General features: G+C 34.9%; 1 long non-coding RNA gene across 1 annotated transcript; it reads right to left on the bottom strand.

The window, feature by feature from the left end:
* Window positions 1-12,303: 12,303 nt before the first annotated feature.
* Window positions 12,304-15,323, bottom strand: LOC107674964 (uncharacterized). Its single transcript, XR_001632564.1, has 3 exons — window positions 15,284-15,323; window positions 12,695-12,731; window positions 12,304-12,560 (listed from the first exon to the last, which is right to left on the bottom strand). It is a non-coding gene; the product is annotated as an uncharacterized LOC107674964 (long non-coding RNA).
* Window positions 15,324-22,338: the final 7,015 nt, after the last annotated feature.

Raw genomic sequence — 22,338 nt, 5'->3', positions numbered from 1 at the left:
TTATTAAAATAAATGAAAATAAATTGTTTTATTACAGTAAAATAAAATTAGGGTTAATAAGAATATTTGAATTATTTATTATTTATATTACATAAGACCTGAGTTATAAAAATGCTTAACGCACTATATTGCAATAATATTAAATATTAAATAATAATATGTAATATTAAAATAATAATATTATTTAAATAAAATTATATTTATTATTATTATTATTAATACTGTGTACTGTATATATACACACAAACAATTTATTTATTTATTTATTTGACCTGAATTATACAAACATGTAAAACATGCAATATTTGGGTTACACTTTATTTTAAGGTGTCCTTGTTACAGTGTAATTATACATATAAGTACTGAGTAATATTAATTAACTACATTACTATATGGTTAGGGTAAGGATTTGGTTTGGCTTAGGGTTACTTGCATGTAATTATGCATAATTAATTGTTATTATAATAGTAAGTACATGTGTAACAAGAACACCTTAAAGTGTTACCAGTATTTGCAATGCAATTATTTATGTAATTAATTAAATAATGAATTAAAATTAATTAATAATAATTATTATAACTTTAAATATTATGATTTTTTTTTTATTATGATTATTAATTTTGTTGCATGTAAGTATATATGTATGTATGTATGTATATATGTTTTTATTAAAATAAAATGATAACTATATTAACATACGATTTTCAACTGTCAACGTTCAAATTATTAGTGAAATTTATTAAAAGGCAAAAACATTTCTATTGATATGTTGGGCAAGGTATTATTTGGGTCACAGTGACTGATTTTCCTAAAAACTATATTGGGCTTTGTGTACACTTATATTTAAGCACAGTCCATTGGCGCTGTGGATAAAATTTGTGTGAGTTCATTTAATGACGCCTAAGGCCTGTGTTATTTCACTGTGTAATCCATTTGTGTTTGTTAGCAGGCCAGCAGTGTTAATTAGTACTAAAGGACTTCCTTCCACATCTCCACTGCGAGCATATGTACTTTGTCACATGACATTGGGAATGTGTGTGTGTGAATCACAGAGGTCTTCCACAGTTCACCATACGCTTATCTTTTACACAGGCCCTCTCAGTTTAAGATGAGTATCTAATTATTCAGGCGAGGCTAATTTAATGGCTGCGGACAGGTCTTATGCGAATGTCTATGTAAATGATGTGCCTCCAATAAAAATTACAGAGTCGGTCTGAGAAGCGAGATAATGTAATAAATTATATTTTAATTTGAATATTAATATTTGAATGTGGCAGCTTCCATATCGGCCGGTTTCTGGCGTAATCGGGATATGGGGATAATTTTGTTGATGGGACCTTAAAGCTCAGAGAGAGGATGATCAGGGAACGAGTGATGGAGAAAGAGAGGTAGAGGGGTGGAGGGTGTTATATTGCCAGGAATGTGCTGGCACAGTCAAGGTCAATTGACTAAATGGGAAAAAAAGCGAGAGAAAGTCCTTACAAAGCATTTTCTGGGGGAGGCATGAGCGAGACTGTTTACACACATTGATAACTAAGGTGTTTTAATTACAGATTCACCATGTGGTCACATTAAAAGCACATTTCAAAGATCTGAATTCATAAATTAGGGAAAACTGCTGTTCAGTGCAAAAACTAGTACATGGAGACTCAAAAGGGCTTTAACTTTAGGTTTATTTGTCATTAAAATAGTCTGTACCACTTTGATTTATAAATAAAAAATTACAAACAAATCCATTTAAACTAATTGGACTGGAGTAAATCCAAATGGTTTAAAATAGGAAAACATGTGATTCATAGATTTAAAGGGACAATTTATAGTTCAGAATTTACTCTCCTTCATGTTGTCCCAAACCAAATTTAAAACATTTTCTCATTATTTTTGCTGTTTTGTGCAAAGACTAGCATGGAAATTCAGATTAATTGGACAAAAGGGGTTGTAACTTGTCATTTAAATATTTTGTACTACTTTGAATAAAATAAAATAAAATAAAATAAAATAAAATAAAATAATCCATTTAAAGATTTACTAAAGTTGAAAAACATTTAATTTAGAGATTTAAAGGAGCAGTTCAAAATGTACCCACCTTCATGTTGTTCCAAACCTGTGTGGATATTTAAATAATTTTCTCATCTTTCATTGTATTTACAAAATCATTTTTTAAACATTCCTCAAAAATCTTCTTTTGTGTTCCACAGAAGAAGAAAAAAAGGTCATCATGAGGGTGACTAAATGATTTTTAGGTGAACTGTCCCTTTAAATATACTTGATACTAGTGTTTTCTGTTTAATAAGCCATGCAAAATTACAAACCATCCACATATACGGTACACAATTACACCCCATTTACACCACAAGTGAAGATCATTTGCTTCCAGTGTAGACAAAGTGTTCGATATTCCATATCTCCACTGCCCAGAGAACCCTTTCCCATAAGTGATTCCTGAGATATGGCACTATTTTAGACTGTATGTTAAGCATCCATAATATTACCAGAAGCGTAGAGGTTGTTAAGACACAAATTTCATGTGGTAGAGCTGATCATATATTAACCTTAATCTTTAACCTTAATTGATTTGCATTTCCCCGCTCCGAGTGAATGACGGACAGCAGCGAGGCAGAGCAGTTCTCACCCCTCGTGGCCCTGCAGAGTAAACTATTAATGCGTTCACACCGCTGAATTATATTAATGCTATTTTAGACAGCATTTGCATATCACATCAGACACCTCTTTTCACCTATAAAACTCATTTTTGGTGAAACCCATGCTGAAATTCTGTATTAAAATTTTTACGCATCACATAAATGTAACATGTATCATCAATTTCGAGCTCATATTTTTTGGACATATGAAAATGAGCGTGCCATGCCTCTGATGTTGTTCTAGCAATAGCATCATTTTATTATTCTTTTACTTGAGGATGCAACTGTATTTTTACTTTTCAAATTAAAACACTACCATTTATTTATTTATTTTTTAAAGAAGTCTAGTATGCAGATCAAGTTTGCATTTACTTGGTTAAGAATACAGTAAAAACAGTCATATTAATAATGTTACAAAAGATTTCTATTTCCATTGCTGTTCATGGAACTCTCTATTCATCAAAGTATCCTGAAAAAAAAGAAAGAAAAAGAAATCACAGTTTCCACAAAAATATGAAACTGTCCAGCATACATTATATTAAGAATGATTTCTGAAGGATCATGTGACACTGAAGACTGGAGTAATGACTGCTGAAAATTCAGCTTTGCCATCACAGGAATAAATTATATTTTAAAATATATAAAAATAGAAAACAGTTATTTTAAATTGTAATAATATTTTACAGTATTACTGTATTTTTTGATCAAATAAATGCAGCTTTGGTGTATATAAGAGACTTCTTTTAACAACATTTAAAAAAGCATTATTCCAGCTTTCAACCCGTATTGTAGTTCACCTACAAAGTGAAAATTTTGTCACTGTTTAATTTCATTTCTGATAGTCCATGGTCACCATACACTGTCATTGTGCTCATTCATTGTATAGACATTCTGTCTAAAATAATTGGTTTGGAATAACATGAGGGAGAGTAAACAACAGAAATTCTTTTTTGGCGTGAACAATCCCTTCAACTGGACCTCTCAACCACAGCTTCTATTGTCCTCATCAAAGTTGATTATTTTGAAGTATCTTTACAACTAACGTTTCCTAAATCCAGAACCATGTTCTGTCATCAGGGATAGAAAGGATGAAACACTACAGGTTAGAGCTCAATTGAAAAGTGTTTTTGTTCGTGTAGAGATCACAACTCCTGAGGATCCCCAGGCTCCCAAGTGTCCTGTGCAGAAGATGCTTTCGAATAAGGGCATGTGTTTTTCTTCACTTTTGTTGTAGAATTGCTGTCCACTTGTATAGGTCTGGATCAGATTGAAAATATAGATCGTAAAGGCACATATATGCTGATTTTGAGTTTGTGTGCTTCACAATGAATGCATGTGTGACAGAATAACCTGCATGAATTTGAATAAGGGTTAAAACTGTGCTGATACAGAGTCACTCTCCTCTCATCGGCCCTCCACTCCTCCTATAGACCAGAAATAGCTATGACAGGCACTCATTTGAGGGACACAAACTCACCGGCATGCAGAACAAGACTTACATTATGCATTTTCATCCCGCCATTAGTCGCCCAGGCGTCTTCTCCCGTGATAGCTACACAATGAGAGCGATATATTTTAATTTAAACACTATAAACCCGTTGAGTGCTTAATTAACTTTTACCATCTTTAGGGGAAGAAAGCCAATTTAGAGATGCTAGTGAGGGTTTGATTTGATATAAAATGATTTTACATCACCCGTCCATTTGCCAGGCCTTTTCAGAAGCTGATTAACGGACTGAATTACCGTGGTGGTAAAATTCATATCCTTTCCCCTTGGGAAATCTCCTCTCTCATGCGGTGAGCATGATTAGCTCAGCTATTGTTTTTCTTTAACAATATTATTTAATGAGCTTTAAGCAGACAAAAACGAGAAGTGCTCATTTTAATTTGAATATTCGGCATATCAGCATTGTGATGTCGCCTGAAAGAAAAGTCTTTCTTGTCTTTCTACGTTTGTGTCAGTGGCAAATAAAGATGATAAAAATAGAAAAACCTTTGGAAAATCTAGTTTAAAATGACAAAAGGAAAAAAAAAAGTTATAATATATGTAATATAAAAGGAGTTTAACCATTAAGTAAACAGAATGTGAGTGAAAATCAATCTCGTGAGTGTATACTAAAATATATAAGTGCACACAACATATTCTATACTTATTGTGTTTTTCCAACATATTTATATATATATATACTGTCTGTCCAGTTGGCTTAAACAGTACAGGTAATAATATTATTTTAGTTTAGTTTAGTTTAGTTTAGTTTAGTAACCTTCACACACTGTCATGAGGGTCTACAGGGGTCCTCTTTGTGATATTTCCATTTTTAATGATTTTTTTAACTTCCATTTTTATGCACAAAATGACTTGCTATATGTTGGTAAAGCCACATTGCATTTTTATTCTATTTATTTATACATTTATATATAAACTGACAATTGACATTTTTTACTTAAGCTGCAAAAAATATATTTATATACTGTTTTCATTTAATTTGGTTATAGAAATTTAAACATCTTAGTTGTCTCCTGTTTTTTCTGTTTTTTTTTTTTTTTCATATATCTATAAATTGGATTTAATTATGTTTTTTTACATAACTTAATAGATATCCATAATTTTTTGACTCCAAAGCATAAAAACTGAGGCTTTCATTACAGTTAAACAGATAGAAAAAAAAACTTGTTTGTTCACTAGCTAGACTGAAAGAGCTGAATAATTACACAGGACATTAAATGATCAGATATTAATGCCATTAAAGGATGATTTTCTGAGAGCTCTTTGCGTGTATGGATCACATGATTTCCAAATGGAAATGATCTTTAATTAAGAGAGCAAGCCAAACATTTTCATTAAGTCTGCATGACAATGAGCTCAGGGATCTGACTAGTCTCAGGAGACCAGCTCTCTCGTTCTCGTTCTCTCTCTCTCTCTGTTCCAAGACAGGCTTTTGTCGCAGTAAAGCACACATGATGCTACTGCCTGAAGGCTTCATGCCTCTCTCTCTGTGTCTGCTTCCCTTTGGCAAGGATGGAGGGAGCAGGCAGGAGAGATGAGACTGGGGGAGGGGTCCCCTTGAGCTCAGCCCCCTGCTCAAACTCTTATCTTCATGATGTTAACAGATGTAATCCTATTACAGTCTTTTATTCTCTGTTTTTCTTTCTCTTTCTGATCCAGGCCGATATCTCCCGGCAAGGCCAAAGAGGGGTGGCAGATGCCCGGCTATGGATGGCCTACATGTGCCCTTTGAGTGATACATACCAGGGCAAGTTTTCATAACCAGTACCTTCGTAACCCCTCTCTATGGTCTGTTTAGGGCGTCCTGCAATATAGGTTTATGTAGTATATTTATAACGTATTATAATTGTTGTACAGCAGTTTTTAGACTCATGCATGCAGAATGGAATTTCAGTTCCAAATACAGTTGAAATCCAAATACTTGTTCAGAATGACTTTCTACTTTGTGTAAAATAATAATAATTAAAAAAGATTATTGTATATATAATTAATTTATTATATTTATTATATATAATAAAACTATAAATATCACAATATATATTTATTATTTACTTTTTTCAGGTAGTTGCCACAGCAAAATTTCTCATTTTCATTTTGTTGAACTTGATGTACAAAAATAACTAAAACTTAAATAAAAATGAATAAAAATGATATAGACATACATTTAAAAACAAAACAAAAACTATTAAAAATGACAAACACAGTAATATTACTAAAATCCAAATGAAAACACAAAATATGAAAATTAAAACTAATCCGAAATATTAATAAAATCTGTAGTACAGCCTCAGCTCGTCTGTGCAGGTGCCACAAAAATATTGTTTATGCATGGTGTGGAGGAAATTTGAGTTATAAAGAACAAAGAGATGTCAAATTGTTTTGAACTTATTATTGAAATCAGTCCGTTTTTGAGCTTAGATCAAAAACTGACTGACTGAGTGCCACAGGGAGCTCCAGGAGTGTCTCATTTCGGATGGTGAATTTATTGATCGAGTTTTCCAACCTATTTTTATGAAACCAGTCACAACTGAACGAATGACATAATTAATTGTAAGGAAGTAGCACGTTTACACACTGTACAGTTTCAGGAGTGACAGTTGTATTTAAATACAGGAGTGAATCCCTAAATTATAATTTCATTTGTGTACAAAAAAATTCAGTCTGGAAATTGTGATGATTGACACCATGGTAACTATAGCAACGTTCCGTACCTGAAATACTTTAAAAAACTCTGATACATTCAAATACATCATTAACAACTAGTTTTTCAGTTTGTTTCTGTACACTGTGCATAGAATTTTTTTGTCAATGAGGTTCTCGCTACCTGAACTTTTCGGGAGATAATTCGGTTGTAGAATGGGATTGTCACACCTGTAAAATTACTGAACTGTCTGTGTAAAGAACCGAATTAAGCACTAAAAGGTGAACTGACAACCAAATTTAGCTGATGGCACAAGCAAGATTGACTGGCACATGTTTATGCAACTCAACTCACCACTGAATACCCCTCACAGATTCATTTTTACAGTAGATTTTACCCTTGAGTGACTTTCACATTGCTCGTCCCTGGCTCACTAGTGTAAATTGTTGGCTGACAGACATCCAGTTTAATCTCCTGATATGAGGTCAGGTAAACCCCATCCTGTCTGCTGTAGATAATGTGTCATGGTGTTATTAATACAGGATTGGAACTAAAAATAACAACGGCTGTGGCATTTCCAAAAGGCCATGTTAATCTGCTTCTGCTGGAGTTTGCATATTTTGTGTTCGGGTAAAACAATGTGGCTCTCTCTAGTTTTCCTTCATGCATATCCAAATAAGTATTGTAATTGAAGTCTGACTGTCTCGTTCTGTTCACAGACCGCTGAGCTCTGTTATGATCTATTTCTATACATAGATGGGCACCACTGACTATCACAGAGGTAATAGGACACAGTAATGCCCATGTATTATTTAAGAATATAGTATTGGGCTGCAGATTTCTATTCAAGTTGGACTGATTATCTGAGGTGACTTATTATAAGGAATTTGCGGTGTCAATGCCAAGCTTCGTGGCTATTTGCTAACAAAAAACTATTTAGTATGTATGTGAATTTGAGATTCTGTATTATAAGAGAGATCTGAGCTAGTTGTCACGTGAAAAAACTACAGTATATCTATTGTGACAACATGCCCCTGTCGTGATATACTATATGGGGTAAGTTGTCACAGTGTATGGAACCTGACATTAAATAGCCTTTTTAAAGCAAGATTTAATAGTAAAACAATTAGGAAGTTAAGTGATTCATGAAACTATGAAAATTGAAAATGGAAAAGCTACCATAGAAACTAAAAAAATCAAACCGCTGTTTTAGCCAATGAATATTGTAATTAATAAATTGTATAAATTGATGACTGATAAAACACGACGACTTGCCACGACCTGACATTTCACTTGTTCACCCAACAACTATTACAAAAATAGGATATTCTAAAAAAAAATAAATAAATGTATATTATTTAAAATAAATAAATAAATATTTAAGAGGGTTTTGAACTACATGTTTGAAAGCAACATACAACTAGAGAAAACGCATTTGTGCAATTGGACATTTTTGCGATGTTTACTCTCTAGAACGTCATGTTTGGGCTGTTATCTGGCTTATTTAAAGGGGTCATATGATGCGATTTCAATTTTTCCTTTCCTAACACGCCCCCACATGTCTACGTCACGATGTGGGAATATTTGCATAACGCCACCCAAATGTTCACGCAAAGAAAGAAGGCATAATTTTTATTCTCGCTGTTGCCGCCGCCCATCATGTTGTGGAGTCGCTGTGTGTTTCGTTGTGAAAGCGAAACTACTTTGTTTGTCCTTCCAAAAGAGGACACAACTAGAAATCAGTGGTTAAGTTGTATTTGCAACACTGTTCCAGAACAGTTCAACCCAAATGTGCTGCGCATTTTATGGCGGATGAGGACTGTTTCCTGAACGAGTAGCCTACAATGCGTATGCTGTGGCACAAAGGCTGTTTCTATAAAGTTGGGCAGTTCCAACTTTGCAAGGACAGTCTGGCGCTTCTGACTCACAGCCTGCAAGTACGTTTTTTATATTTAAATAATTTTCCACTGATGATTCAAATGCGAGTTTTGAGCAGTGTAGAGTAGGCTTGTTGTTTGTTCGACACGTTTCAGAAAGGCGGGGCATAGAGGAGAAACAATAATGTACATTATATGGAAAATAATGTTTTTTTTTAACCTTAAAACACATTGCATTACACCAAATACACAAAATAATGTTCTTTTTAGCAACGTCATATGACCCCTTTATGCTCAGCTACCTCAACAATTTAGGTTGACAATTAAATGTCTCTGTTTCGCACTCTCCCTGACTACACTGACCATATAACATACACAGTTTCATACAACAGAACTGGGTTTTAGCCCATAGGCAAACACATGAGCGATGCAGTCAAGCAAACTGAATGCACAGATGTGTTTCTCTGCTGTAAGCTGCTATTCAGCATTATAATTCACTAGACTGTGTCACCGCACTAGTCTTTTGTTTATCCAGACCAGAAGTGCTGCTTTGTTTTATTGGCTGGATGTTTGAAGCGAGCAGAGAAGAGATAAGGGCAGAGCTGAGTCCTTGCTCTCCCCCCATGTTCCTCATGTATCTTCAGATGGGAGTTTATGAAGCTATGAAGTACAGATGTGTCTTTTTTTTAATCTTTTGATGTTTTATCCTCCTGGTCTGGGTCAGTCATGCAGTACTGTACCTTTTAAACTCCATAAGTTTAAATAATAAATATGCTTGGATTTGAATACATTGAAATGACCGTCAATAGAGAAAGATGCTTTTTCACTACAGAATGGTTACAGTATCTTGTGTAATGGACCTGTTTATGCTGTTGTTTAAAAAAAGAAAAAATGATGTCACTTCTGTGAGAATGACATCATAAAGGAACTTTTTTTCTTTTTTTTTTGGTTAAAGGGATTGGAAAATATTTTAGAGTGATTAAAACCATTAATTGTCACAAATTCTTTTACAGATACTACTTACAGATGTTTATACTGATTTTTTTCCCACATTTTTTTTTTACAAACGATTTTACAAAAGAGTAACAGAATTAAAATAACAATAAAAAAAAATATTTTTATTTAAAAAATATTTTCATATTTATTGTAATAATATTATAATAATATTCTGAAAGATATTTTTAGAGGAATAGTTTTAAAAACAGTTTATTTGAAATATTGCAAATAGAAAATTATTTTTCAAGATCTGTAATTTTATCAAACAGGACATCATATTTCAGAGTGATAAAATCCATTAAGAGTCAGTTCATCAAATGAATTGCTAATACTTACAGTACAGATTTTTGTGCTGTTGTTTTCCTACCAAAATGATGTTACGTTCTAGAAGATGACACCATGAAGAAACTGTATTTTATATTTTACAAAATATTAACAGGGTGGAAATTACAATAAAAACTAAAATAAACAAACAAACAAACAAACAAACAAACAAACACCTTATTTATAAACACCTTGAATATTTTTTTAATAAATAGCCAGTTTTTAATGATAAAAGTTTATGTGGGCAACATCCACTCAAACCAAAGTCGAGTTATTTAAAATTCAAAACCAGTAATTATAATTAAGCTAATGTGATTTTTTTTTGTACTTGTCAGTTTTTATTCAATATGTTAAGACAAGATGAGGACGTGAAAATGTGTTAGGAATAGTAGGAATGGCCCGTCTGCTCATACATGGAGAGCAGAAGAACAAACAGGAACTGCAGGTTTAAGCATGAAGCCACATTTATCTCTCTCCTTTACAATGAGTGATGAATTAGGGGAAGTGCCATAATCTAGCAAGGCCACTTAAGGCATCCCAACATATACCCATGCAAAGTGCTTCAGACACGAGTGTCAGTGAGCACGCAGCCCTCTGTCTCAGTCACACACACACACACACACACTTCCTCATGGCACCCATAGAGGACAGAAATGGAGATGAATGGAGCCCCAGCCACCAAAGTAATCAAAAATGCATTTTCCATATCTCGGTAATTGAATTGTGTACAAGCTGCAAGTTAATGAGGTCATCTCCCCTCCAGCTCTGACAGGAAAGCAGAAATAATTATCTCCCCATTTTTCCTTATGTAGCAATTAATTTGAACCATTGGCAAGCGACCGCCGCCCTCTCCCCGCACCTCTTATTTCTCCTTCGTGCCAGTGCGACCGCTACTTTCTCTCCTGCTCATCCCCCTCCCCCCAGCCTTTTCCCCCGTGTTTCCCTTCCTGCCTCTCATTCTCGCTGCTTGAGTGCCTTCTGGTAAAGGCTGAGAGGAATTGACAGCCGATTGATGTGAGAGAGACCCGGTGGGCGGCTCGGGGCCGACATGGGCGAGGCAGGCAATCAAGGCCCTACAGCTGTTATGAGGCTGAGAGGCTTCCAGGTGACTGTCACCTGAGATTTCACATGCTGGCACTCGTCGAGCACTGGGGGCGTGAGAGATGTGCCAAAGGGGCATCTGGTTCCAGGTGGAGAATGAGGAGGCCGGGCCGGCACTGATTTTGTTTGTCTTGTGCCGCATTGAAGAAGGATGAGGAACATAGCAAGAGTTTGAATTTGAATGACAGATTCTAGTCAGGCTATGCATTCTGGGAAATGAAATGTTCGACTGTGTTCCACCCTGGCCTACAAAAATATCTATCTGTCTGTCTATCTGTCTATATGTCTTGTCTGTCTGTCTAGAGTCCGACTCTCTAACCGTTAGGCCATAACCACTGCATCTTGTGCAAATCCAGTTCAAATTCAAAGGCATTAATTTCAGTTAAATTCAAAACTTTTTCACACAAGCCATAATTTATCCTGGGTTAAAATGCACACTGTATATTTGTTAAATCTGGGTTAGCATTATTATTTGCATATTTATGAACTTATTTAATGAAGTCACTGTTTAGTTTCTAATTGGTTGATAAACAACTCTGTGCTGTTCTAACACTGCAAAGTTGAATACCTTTAGCACTGTTAACCGCTAGTGTTGTAAACCCTACAATGGAATATGGTTTTATAAGCCAGAGTGCTAACTGGCTTTCAGAAATAGAAGTGTGAAACATTACTTTACTAAGGGTTAGAAGCCAAGGGCTAAGCATGGTGTGAAAAGCCATGAAGAGGGTTAAAGAAGTGTGGAGTTAGAACCAGTTAATTTGCAATAAGTGGGTTTTTTTTGTCACAATTAAAGGAGGGACAGATATTTATTTTTCAATTATCGTTATTTATTTCCTTATAGCTACTTTTCTCCATTCATCTCAACCACGAAATCCCTCCATATGCTCTGAGCTTTGGTAACTGCTGTCACTCAGTCCTTGAGTGTCTCTGTGGCGCTCCAATTATACGATCATCTGCAGTCATATCAAAGGGGCTGTCAGTGCTTTGTCTTTCATCTTCAGGGGGTTCTTTCTGAAGCCAAAAGGATGTCCGCTCACATGACTGACAGCTACTTTATCTAATCTCTGACAAATAGTGGCTTAATAAGCATCCTTGGCCAGGAGCGGCCACAGAGGATATGTCAGTAATTGGGGTAACGGAGGAGGTTGGCAGATTTCATTGACCTCTGTCCTTCATTAAACCGTTTTCCTTATCCAGCTAATATCATGTCTCAAGTGAGCCCCTCCACCCCCCAAAAAACAGACAGTTTCCCATTGAACCTGAGATCTCACCTCAGTGGAGTGACACCCTGCCGTGTTTTCTGTACATCCTTGAAAATTAGGCCTAATAAGTCCTTTGCTCCTGTTTGGAAAGAGAAATGGCCCTCATTACCACATCTTTTCCTCTGTGGTGTTGATTTACACTGAGCGCCGGTCAGCCGATAGGCCTGACCGTTTACCATTGTGTCCCCAGCAACCCTGACACTGTTACTCCTTTGCCGCCGCCAACAAATTAGAATTATGAATTATTCAGCACTTGAAAGAAGTGTTTGTTATCCACGAGCATAATGAAAAGGAAATGTGCATTCGTCCTGAATTATTGTAAATTACTGACTATATGGGATTACCTTTCTGCCTCAGTAGTTGCTGAAACCAATTCACCTGCTTAGGAGAAAAAAAAACACACAGATGGAGGAGGTTGTGACATCATAGTAAACGAGAATTCAGAAATATGCTTTTGATGTTCAGTGATGCAGTAACTGAATTCATTCATTTGATCACGCAAACTGGGACGTTCTCATACATGTAACTGCTTAATCTGTTCATCCTACCAAGTAAACAAAGATGTTTTTCATCTGTTTTAATGAAGGACGAATGTGTCAAACCCTCAAAATGAAATATTGTAACGTCAACTTAAAGGGGTAGTAGCCTATAGCAAAAACAAATTCTGTCATTATTTATTATTTACAGGGTTGTAAGGAATTTAACAATTCCAGTTCCTACTTGATGATTCTTTTGAATTCGAAAAAGGAATATTTGGGACTAATTAGGCCTATTACATTTTAAAATTAAAGGGGTCATATGACGTTGCTAAAAAAACATTTGGGCGGTGTTATGCAAATCTTCCCACACAGTGATGTAGATATGCGGGGGCGTGTTTGAACTAGGCGTTTTAGGAAGGCTTGGCTGAGTGTTCACTTTTATAAAGAATATCTTTTTGGGTTTGAGACTTTAATCTTTGCGACTTTATTGATCTTCTGTATGCACGAACAGCTTTTAACACTCCAAAGACAAAGGAAAACATGAAATCGCATCATATGACCCCTTTAAAAAAATTATATGCTAACATTATTCAATCTTTTACTTTTTGTAAAATATCACCAACAAAACTCATAATGTGGCTATATTTAATTGCTCATTGTCATATTAACAGCAAGTCTGTTCTTGATTAATTTAGTCTGACATGATTAAGAAAGTAAATCAAATTAATTGAGAGACTGCTCCAATCATTTCATACTTGTTTGTGATTCACTAAAAATAACTGATTCATAAAAGTATTTCATATGGGATTTGGACTTCTCTTGTAGCCTACATATGGTTCTCCACTTAACTACTAAAGTCATTGCATGGTTACGTAATGACGTAATAAATTAGTAACACTCGTTCAGCTGTTTACAGTGTCACTTGTTTCCAAACCTTGATAGTGTAGCTATTAATGGCAGTGAAAATATTTAGCCTAATATATTTAACATATCTCACAGAGAGCTCTGGTTTGTTCTGATGTTATGCAGTGCATAATACATAAACCTTGTGTTTCCTCTCAATTTTAAATATTTTTTTTTGATAATGAGGGGGATGGAATTGGGCTTAGATCCTCTACTCCTGTGGATAAGAACTTGTTTTTTTGAGGTCAAAGCATTCTATAAGCCAATACATCTAATGTTTTCTCACATCTGCCAATTTGTTTTCCTACATTTTGGACTATGGTAATCAGGGAGGAAGAATTCTGACTTTAGCGAGAGGGACTTCATTTTCCCTTCCATTCCATGTCCTGTCTATCAAGATGTGGTCTCCAACTCATCTACGTATCATTATATGTTGCTGCATGTCACGCTTATTTTCCTCACATGCCATTAGGGCCGGAATGTGGATTGCAATAATAAGAGACAGCGGTGTGTGTGTTTTTGAATCTGAGTAATGTACACAATGCTAACATTAGCTGTGCTGGATGTGCGTATGAATGGTTGAGCAGGAATTGCTGTGATTTGAATGACGTTTGGCATTATGTGAAGTGACACAAGAAGGTGATAACCCAGCTAAATGCTTGCTTTTGTTCGGTGTTATTCTAAATGAAACTAACGACGTCTCAGTGTCATTTTGTCATGGCTCTGGCGTTCTCTGCTAGCAGTGACATGAAACTCTATAAGACAGTGTATTAGAGCAGTGTTTCTCAACCAGGGGTCCGTGGACCCCTAGTGGTCCTTGACATAAGCCAGGGGGTCCGTATAAAGTATGAATTTTTGTATAAATGTTGTATATTTTGACATGACATGTTCCCATGAAAGAAAAATCCAATATGGCTGATGATATGGCCAAATACTGGACAAGTCAGCTAACTTGAATTATACTTGACTGCATTTGGTCCTCACAAAGACACAAATGATACGAGTCAATTTTGTTCTGGGGGTCCTTGAGGATGGTTCTGAATTGGACTGGGGTCCGGTATGCCAAAAGGTTGAGATTCACTGTATTAGAGCACACGAGGAAGATTGGCTGAGGGAGAAAATTGAGTTTGCTAAATTCCCATGTCTGATAAGTAATTACATGGCAATTGTTTTGGGTTCTGAGTTCAGCTTTTGCTAGCGTACTTTTAAGTACCTTTCAATGAAGATCTCGTTTTTAATTTGAAGGCTTTATCTAATGCACCCTAAGCTTTTACCACTGACATTTTTACTGGCTAGAACTGGATCATGAAGCCCATCAAATAGTCAGTCCTTAAACTCTGAAATTCTGTTGAAATAAGACGAAAGTCTGACTGAAGATACCGGTTTTAACCTTCTCCGATTTAGAAGGAAGAAACCTCAACTTTGGTCCCTTGACAACACTAATTCAAACTGCAATAAGATGTACAAGGACATCAAATGAAGACCCATTAGATCCATCTGTGGGTTGAAAATTAGGCCTGGGAAATTATATCTGACATGAAGCATAATTACCTTTAAGTGAAAGTGAGCATAGATCACAGGTTTCCTGTTGAGGACTCGTAATTCATCTTGCAGTCACCTATTTTTTTAAAGACTCAACAAAAGATTGGCATCAGGTGTCAGTGCTAATGAATAAGTGTATAATAAATGTCTTCGTTGACTGGCAGAGGCCAGGAGGATAAGCTGGCTTTGGAGCTTCACAGAGCGATTCAATTCAAGTAGTTCTTGAATTGGAAATTGCACTGCAATTTTGTTGCTACACTGTTAGCTTAATGTAAAGTGGCCCCAAAAAGTATTTGGACACTTTTGGGTACCAAAGCAAGACTTAAAATTGTCTGAATGTCATAAAATATCAAAACAAGTGGCATCTGCAAAAATGGCTTTTTCCTCAGAACTGACTTCACTTTTCTTAGCTGGTTAGTGGATGTGTGAAGTCATGTGTGAAAAACCTAACAAAATTTTTGTAAAAATAATTTGCTTGAAAAACTGTATTTCTTTAAAATACTGTTAAAAGTATTTTCTGCACCAGACAGTTCAAATCTGATATTGCTGTGTTTGTGTGTTCCAGACACACTGTCAGTCTGTGTAGGCTATAGTTACAGGGATTTTCAGTACTCTTTCACTGTAAATGACTTATGAGTGAGACGTTCATCAACAGATGCGTTCAAAAAGCTAGTTCATTGTCTTTACAGGGGACAATGCTGATTCTTTCAGGAGCGATCCAATTAGCGATCCAGTGAGTCATTGCGTCATTTACTCAACCGATTCATTCAAATACACTGATTCATTCAAGAATGCCACTACTGTGTGTTGCTTGGAGTCGTGCAATGGAAAGTTATGACATAAATATAGAAATAGATGGGAAATATTGTGCCTAAAATGCAAGTTTCTCAATATTTTAACTTGGGTATTGAACTGTTGTATAATAAATCAATATAACATTCATATTTGAATTGATTACTTACTAATATACAGAACAGCTGCTATCTTGCTGATGTTAAATTCTCAGTGATACTTTAATATTATTTATATATATATTATAGTATTTATTAATATTTTGAATTTTGCTTTTATTTTTCATATTTTCAGTTTACATTTTAACTTTTGTTCAAGCTTTATTAGCTATGTTATTTTATTAGATTTTTTAAAATATTACCATTCATGTTTTTATTTCAGTTTTAGTAATTTCAGTACTTAATTTAGTCAACTTTTCTAATTTTAGTTGAAAATTTTCTTAACTGAATTTTAATCATTTCATCTAATATTTATATTTTATTTCAGTTATATTTTAATTGACAAAAAAACAACAACATTTTAATAGTTTTAGTTAAAGATAAAACTTAAAATCTTTATATCTTTGCATTATACTTAAGCAAATTTTTAAGTGTGACTGAAGGGTCCAACTAGTTTTCAGGACCAATTTAAGTTTGTTATTTTGTGAGAAATTCATAAACTGCTATTTTAAATTTTTAATTCTGAGGATATACTAGACAAACACGCATGCGTTACCCCCATCCACAGCTGGGTCAGGTGTAAGTGCTGCTTGAACAGAGACTGAAGTCTTTTCCAGCTCCATTCTCCTCCCATCTCTCTCTCCAACCCATGGGCACATCTTTTCTTGCATCTTTCGGCACAGAAAAAGGGCTTGAGGCGGAGAGGGTCTGTAGGCCTTTCCCTGGAGATGCGGGAGCCCATCTGTGTGTGCCACTGAAGCTAAACTAGCGACGGGCACGACTCCTCCTCAGAGAGCCCCCCTCCCCCCGCCCCAACTTCTACCACAGACGGCAGATGGCGTGCAGCCTCCTCGTTCCTTTGCCATGTTTGTTTAATACATTTAATTAATATTCTAACTCAATAGAGACCCACCACAGACCCTCCCTCCAGCCTCCTTGTCGTGTCATCCATCGCCATCTCTCATTGCTCTTCTTCTCCTTCTGGACTCTCCACTGCTCTTTTATGATGGACAGACTGGCATTGGACAATTATACACACAAGAGGCTAACAATGCCCTAGAGTGGTCTATAAATGAAAAGCTCCATGTGTTTTCTTGTAGTGTCGGATGTATTAATCACATGCTGCCCTCAGGACACGTACAAGACCCCCTGAGAGCCTCTTGCATCAATACTAACCGGGGCATCCTAATGCATTGGTTAACCAATATAATGCTGAGGAATTTTTCCAAGTTTCCCTTGGGTGTCAGTGGCCTAAAATGTAATAAAGCTGTGCTTAAAATGCAGTTTTGAGCCGAGAATCTCCTTAATGTAATTTTGACCAAAGGCCAGTTTACGCAAAAGTCGGTTGTGGCTTGTTATCCCATGATTGGGACCAAAGGGAATAGCCGTCATTTTAATACTCTGACAAGTGCTTCTCTACAAGAGCTAGGGCAGATTTGAAGTGGTCCAAATTGGCAGACACTGCTATTGATAAAAGGTCAAAAGATCTTCATTGTGTGATTCTTGCTCCCTAAAATCTATCTCTACTGACACCCAACACTCATTTTTCTGTTTTATACACATTAGCACACTTTCAATATCCTGTAGCATTTTATTATCAGCTAAAAGTTTGTTCATATAGTGTGTGTGTGTTTGTGTGTGTGTGTGTGTGTGTGTGTGTGTGCGTTAAATTGATCAAATTGACAGTAAAATGTTACAAAAGAATTGGAAAAAATAATATTTCAAATAAATGGCGTTCTTTTGAACTTTCTATTCATCAAAGAATGCTGGGAAAAAACACTGTTTCCACAAAAACATTAAGAACAACCATTTCAACAGTCATGATAAAAAGAAATGTTTCTTGAGCAGCAAATCAGCATATTAGAACGGTTTCTGAAGGATCACTGAAAACTGGTGTAATGACTGTTGAAATTTTTGCTTTGAATCATGGGAATAAATTACATTTTACAATATATTCCAGTGGAAAATAGTTATTTTAAATTGTAATAATAGCCTATTTCACAGTATTACTGTATTTGCTGTATTTTTCATCAAATAAATGCAGCCTTGGTGAACCAATAGACTTTAAAAAAAACTTGAATGGTAGTGGTTGTGTTTATATGAAATATTATTTATTTAAATATTTAATTTAAATGTTCATCATCTCATATCCCGTCTTTATTTTATTTTATTTTATTTTTTCGAGAATTGTCTGTGTGTGTGTGTGATAAATCATCCAAGGATATTCTTGATTAGAAAACAAAATATTTACATTTCTTTAAAAATGCAAAAATTAGCAAATTTGCAAATTTGGGGGGGGGGAATCGTTGACTGTTGTTGACTTCAGTAACTCCCTTCATTTTTAAAAACTGCTTCCGGTGAATAAGATAAATGTCTTATCCCTTTAAAAACACTGGTATCACGATTATATCACACTACCAAAAAATATGATATATAAATAATCATAAGCGAAGATGGTGTTGATGACAGCGTTAATGACGTTAATTGCGAGCAACAAAAGGAACAGCAGTCAAATAAAGCACATCTGTTTAATTGAAATCATCCAAATTGTCTTTGTGTAATAATGAAGATGTTAGTGGAAAACGGACTGTCTGTAATCTGTTTACAAGCACTGAACTGGGAGACCGTCCAACGCCTTAGGGTAGCTCTAACACAACACTGCTCTTCCCCACCAGTTTCACCCAGATGTACATGGCTCATTTCTCTATCAAACAAGAGCATTTACATACGCTGAGCAGGACGTGAGCAAATCAAAAGTGTCATTAGCATATGCACCACGGGCTCATTTGACTTGCTAACGTGCCAGGCAGGGATTTTGCCACTATGGATACGTTTCTCTCTTTTCACAAAGACAAAGGTTATCTGACATGTAATCCAATTTGGAGTATCCTTGGGGCCTGCTTTATTTAAACAAGGATCTGGCTTTGGTTAGACTGAAGCTGGTTTGAATATTTTAATTGATTTAAATCATGTAGCACAATGGTACCAAAAGAATCCATCTTTGTTTCCCTCCCTAGAAAATCACCCAAAACAATTTTAGCACAAATTTTTATCTGTATGCTGCTTTTGTTAGGTTGTAATCTGCTTTTTTTGCAGGACATGCCAAGTGATTTTCTTCCAGGCCATGTTTAATTGAAGACTTTTTGTCACTAAAATAATGCACCTATTTATTGAACTACATGCTGACACACAACCCCATACACATCATGCATATTTGATCTACATTCACTCACTGCTAATTTTATGACTGCAGCACCAGATTTTAGTCAGCACTCACATAAAGACTAATACTGCCACCATGCGGTTAAGCAATGCACTTGGGCATTGCTGCATTGTTTATTAAGAATGGCAGTTATATATTTTTCTATGTGCAAAGACTCATTTATTAAATGTGATATTACGAAGAAAATGTTGTTTTAAAAAATTAAATAATTTGATATTGTCACTGTCAAAATAATTTGACAGTGACAAATAACATTTTATTCTATAAATAATCTTAATATAAATACAGTATTTTATATGAGGTTTTATTTTTATATGAGGTGTTACGTGTATATTTTTTCTACTCATTATTGGAGGATTATTAGATATAGTACAGTTTAAACCTGAAGATACATATTTGTTTAATATCAGTTCAATTTAGATTAATTTGTATAGTGTTACAGTTATGGACTTTTGGTTGTGTTTCTCTCTGTTCCTGTTCTCCTGCCTTGTTTAGTTCCGTTGCCCTAGTTTCTGTTCAGTCCTGATTTGTTTATATGGTTACTTATGATTTGCAGTTGTTATTCATTCCTTAGTCTCTTATTTAAACTCCCTGTTCTGTTCAGTCGTTGCTGGTTACTTTATCATTGTGTGTGTTACGTTTGCTCCTGCGATTCTCCTGTGTGTATTCCTTGTGGATTTATAATTAAAAGACTATTTTTGGATAATACTCCTTTGTTGTGTGCTTTAAATAGCACAACACATTACATATGTGACCCTGGACCACAAAACCAGTCATAAGGGTCAATTTTTCGAAATTGAGATGTATACATCATCTGAAAGCTGAATGAATAAGCTTTCCATTGATGTATGGTTTGTTAGGATAGGACAATATTTGGCTGAGATACAACTACTAACAAAAATCAAAATATTGAGAAAATTGCCTTTAAAGTTGTCCAAATGAAGTTCTTAGCAATGCATATTACTAATCAAAAATTAAGTTTTAATATATTTACAGTAGGAAATTTACAAAATATCTTCATGGAACATGATCTTTACTTAATATCCTAATGATTTTTTGGCGTAAAAGAAAATTCTATAATTTTGACCCATACAATGTATTTTTGGCTATTGCTACAAATATACCTCAATGACTTGAGACTGGTTTTGTGGTCCAGGGTCACATATAGTGCTTTTCACTATATATAGTGTTTCAAGATATTATAAAAATTGTGTTAAACATATTAAATATTTAAAGTTAAGAATTTTAATTTCACAGTATTTTGTAAAATCATTCTTGTTCCTTCTTAAATTTTGTGTCACCTTAGGGGACCCTGAACCAGTGTTATTTTAATGTCATTGATATACTATATTAGAGTTTTTGTTCATATATTGAATTAGCTTTTATTTTTATTCATTTTAGTTAAAGTCTTATAGTCTTGGTAGTTTTAGTTTTTAGGTTTTTATTTTTAAATATTTATATAGTTTTTAATTTTTATTTATTAGTTTTAATTTATTTAATTTTAGTTATTTTAGTACTTCCAGTAAAAAAAAAAAAAACTGATTAAAGGGGATAAATTTTTTTTTTTTTGTATGAGCTTGACATCCTGTAGTTTGAACAATTATTTAACAAATAAATTAATAAAAATAACAACAGCATTTACATTTTTGGTCAAATAGATTACTTTATAGCTACATGCAGTCTTCAAGCAAAATTAATAAAACATATAATCCATCCATTTATCAGAACCTAACTACCGCCCTCTTCCTTTCACCATCACTAAATCTAGCCATTAACACTTCAGTTTGTTGTGACACTCGTTCCTGTTTTGAGTTCATCTTTCACCATAAGGCTTCCTCAGACAGCCCATAAATCAGACAAATAGCTCAACAGATTACCTTTGACCTTTCAGGTTTGCTCCCTGGTCACTAGGGCACAAGACATGTGTTAGGTGGGATATGTGATAGTGTGTGTGTTTGTTTTAATGGGCTTGATGAATGACATCTGAATCCTCATTGACTTTCACTATAGGCTGAATAAACAGACCTCGTTCGTGGACTCTACACTTAGTTTGTCTGTTAGATCAACCACTTTAAAATGTAAAAACGGCCAACTCAATACCTAAGTTTTCATAACTTAAATCTTGATAATAATATAATATAAAGTCTAACTCACAGAAAAATGTATGTTTTGGTCGGTTAAGTCCACCAAGGTCAACAGCTTTGCTCCATTCATAGGATAGTCTGTTGTTTAAACCCAGGTGTTCCTACAAGACTGTGATGCATTTAAAGCATGCTGAGGTCTGGCAGTTTACATCATCAATCTGTGCCACCAGAGACTGAACTATGGTCACATTCCACAGAGACAGCTCATAATGACCTGCCACAGCAAGATAAAATGCACCTTTCTCAGCTCCTCGTCATACTGTAAACGGACAGTAGAAGGCGCTCTTCTCCCTTTCGCTCCTTACACTGCGGTATTATGACTGGAATTGAGCTCCTGTAAAATATGTAAAGATTTCATTTAATTTTCCTCCATTAAGTAATATATCATTGACATGTCTCATGTGAAATGGTCAAAGGTTATATTTTTCCTCATGTTCGTTTGGATAACTTATTGTCCTGTGGAAAGGGTTTCTTATTTCCTGTTAGTTTTTGTGCCAAGCAAAATATGTTTTTGCCATGTTTTGCCAAGCCAAATAAATGTTTTCACCACTAGACAGAAAGAGAGTCTGCTGACTTTCAGGTCTGCCAAGCACTTCCTCAAGAGCAAAGGATTTTTGATAATCTAGGAGGTTTTTGGTGAGTTACTCTATTGGTATTTCATGTGTAACATCATTTCCTTTCTTCAGATCATTTATTTCATTGAATTTAATTTGTATAAAAATATAAATCTAAATATTATAATATATT

This window comes from Sinocyclocheilus anshuiensis, unplaced genomic scaffold, assembly GCF_001515605.1.
Source record: "Sinocyclocheilus anshuiensis isolate Anshui unplaced genomic scaffold, SAMN03320099.WGS_v1.1 scaffold1065, whole genome shotgun sequence".
NCBI classification, from domain to species: domain Eukaryota; kingdom Metazoa; phylum Chordata; class Actinopteri; order Cypriniformes; family Cyprinidae; genus Sinocyclocheilus; species Sinocyclocheilus anshuiensis.
Note: the sequence above shows the minus strand (reverse complement) of the source record. Positions and strands in the feature narration are given on the sequence as shown.